The sequence below is a fragment of the Elephantulus edwardii genome, unplaced genomic scaffold (assembly GCF_000299155.1).
Source record: "Elephantulus edwardii isolate Elephantulus edwardi_28Jun2011 unplaced genomic scaffold, EleEdw1.0 scaffold00056, whole genome shotgun sequence".
NCBI classification, from domain to species: Eukaryota; Metazoa; Chordata; class Mammalia; order Macroscelidea; family Macroscelididae; genus Elephantulus; species Elephantulus edwardii.
Window position 1 is genome coordinate 1703821 of NW_006399806.1, and position 3149 is coordinate 1706969.

The 3149-nt window shown below is 37.6% G+C and overlaps 1 pseudogene; it reads left to right on the plus strand.

The window, feature by feature from the left end:
* The first annotated feature begins 316 nt into the window (after positions 1-316).
* LOC102861315 lies at positions 317-1096 on the plus strand (annotated as a pseudogene).
* Positions 1097-3149: the final 2053 nt, after the last annotated feature.

Sequence of the window (3149 nt, forward strand, 5' to 3'; positions counted from 1 at the left end):
AGTTAAGTGATTTGCTCAAGGTTGCAAAGCAAATTAAGTGGTAGAGCCAATATTTAAATTCAGGTCTGTGGCCTTCAAATGCCATGGTTTGTACAACACTGTCAGCACTGCCTTTCAGACATAACCACTTTTATGTTCCAACTGCAATGTGCTCAACATTATCAATGACTATCACACAAGCACCCACAGAAATAGTGCCATGCAGAATTTAAATAAATGATACGCAGCCCTCCTCTCCCTGTGAGCTTTCTACCTAACAAGAGGGAAATCTCATCAGGAATAGTATGATTGCTCTCTTTCCATGCTCAGTGAAGCCATGGCTCGTGGTCCCAAGAAGCATCTGAAGCATGTAGCAGCTCCAAAATATAGGATGCTGGACTAGTGATTTTTTCCTCATCCATCTACAGGTCACCACAAACTGACAGAATGTCTACCACTGATCATTTTCTTAAGAAACAGACTTAAATATGCCCTGACAAGAAATGAGGTTTAAAAAAAAACCCTGCATTCAGAGAGTGGTTCATTAAGATTGACGACAAGATCCGAACTGATATTACTCACCCTGCTGGTTTTATGGATGTGATCAGCATTGACAAGGCCTGATCTGTGACACCAAGGGTCGATTTGCTGTTCACTGCATGCCACCTGAGGAGGCAAAGTGCAAGTTGTGCTAAGAAAGAAAGAAAGATCTTTATGGGCACAAAATCAATCCTTCATCTGGTGACCCATGATGCCCGAACCATCTGCTACTCTGATCCTCTCATCAAGGTGTATGACACCGTTCAGATTGATTTGGAGACTGGAAAGATAACTGATTTCATCAAGTATGACACTGGTAGCCTGTGTGTGGTGACCGGAGGTGCTAACCTGGGAAGATTTGGTGTGATCACTACAGAAAGAGACATCCTAGCTCTTTTGATGTGGTTCATGTGAAAGATACCAATGGCAACAGCTTTGCGACCAGGCTTTCCAACAGTTTTGTTATTGACAAAGGCAGCAAATCATGGATTTCTCTTACCTGAGGAAAGGGTATCCGCCTTACCATTACTGAAGAGAGAGAGACAAGAGACTGGCTGCAAAACAGAGCAGTGGGTGAAATGATCTCTAGGTGATGTGAATAAAGAGGACAAAATTAAAATTAATACAGTGTAATAAAAAATAGTATTATCCAATGAAGCTTAAAACCAGTTGATATGGAGTTGATTTTAAATCTTGTCTACTTTATGTGGGTTTAGAGCAACAGATTATTAATGGCTGGTTTTTCGAAAGTACATCTCCAAGTCTTTTTTCTAAGATGCCTTTTAGTGTACTAGAACTACTAACCTTATGATTCACAGCTGAACACATCAACTCTTTGCATCATTCAGGTCTTTAAGGAACAGATAAAGAGTAGGAAATGTAAACAGATAGCAGTAGGTCAAAAAGAAGGAAGTGTATTCAAAGACCATTGATTGTCTCCTCAAGGTGCAAGGGTTTATATACACGTTATGACTTTCCGATCATCATTAGATATCTAAGTTTCTAGTGAGGAGCCAATTGATACATGAATAGTAAAACTTTACCCTGTATCAGAATTTTAATCTCTTATTCGCAGAGCAAAAATTTTTATTCCCGTGAAGTTGCCATAGAAAGAATGCTATTTTACCTGAATAGGTTTTCCTATCATCCGTGTTCCCCAAAATATCCTAATGTGGATAAATTATTCTTTCTCAGTGACGACAAGGTTTAATCATACTGCAATGTTACCCAAGCCGAGGCAGGCTTTGTTGGTGGTGCTTATAGGGCATTTAGTTGATCAAGGAACTTTGATTACATTAACTTTCTATCACTGAATATGGAAGTTAGTGGTCTCTTTCTTAACAACGCCAAGTCCTATCAAAGAGAAGGAAATTTTAATTATTCATCTGTCTCTAGAGCACATGTATTCATCATCCATTCAAGCAGCACATTGAATTGAGGGATTTATTTGTGACATTCCAGCCCTCATCACAACCACAGACAAAGCATGATGATTTCCTTATGTCCAAATTCACCTTATTGCTAGTTAGCTAGCAAGGTCAGTATTTGAATCAGATCAGTTTGAATCACACTACTCACCCTCCCTACTAGTTTATCTGCTATGAAATAATTCTGTATGAGAATCTTTTAAACTAGAAATAAAGCTAGGATAACATAATAACATACTACCATGTAAGTGCCTGAAAAGATTATATATATGTAAGTATGTATGTTTATGCTGTTGTGGTTATGTGTTGGCAAGTCAGAACTAACCCTCCAGGAGAAGGAGATTTCCCATCTTTCTCCCACAGAGCAACTGGTTGATTGTTGATTCAAACTACATGCCTTTAGTTTAGCAGGGCAGCTCTTTACCCATTTGGCCACTAGAGTTCTCTCTCTGTGTGTGTGTGTGTGTGTGTGTGTGTGTGTGTGTGTGTGTGTGTGTGAGTGTGTGTGAATTAAGGTCCAAAAGATATGATAAAAAGTACTTTTTTAAAAAAATTTAAAGCTTTTCTTCCTAATAGCTCTTAGTTCTGCTTTTATGGAAACATTCACATTGCATAGGTAAAGTGAATATAAATTTGACAAATATTAAAGTTCTAACAACCTGAACACCCACAGTTATAGTAGGAAATAAATATACTGTTGCTGATTACCTTCAAGTAAAGCGTGACTTATAGTGACTCTATGAACAAAAGGCCCGAAACCCCTCTACAACTATCGACATTTATCAAAGTTCATAGAGTTTCTGGAGACATGTCGTTTAGGAAGTGGATGCTACTCCTGCTTCCAAGCATCTCATAGTATGTTATTGTTGTTATGCACCATTGAGTCGCCTACAATGTATAGTGACCCTATGTACAGCAGCTCTGAATCTAGAGAAAATAATATTGTTCTTTAACTATTTTCAAGAAAGTAGTCTTCTAGTAAAATGTAAAAAAAAAAATCCTCTCAGTTATGTTTAAAACCCAAATATCATTTTTTCCTTTTTTTTCTATAATTATATTTTATTAATTTTCATAAACATTTACAGAGATTTTGGGTTTCCATTTATTCATTGTTGCACTATTCTCTCTACCCTCCTCCCAGTTTGTTCTTGTCCAAATGACACAGTGCTTGTCAAAGCCAGTTCTGATTAATCTTCTTTGTCA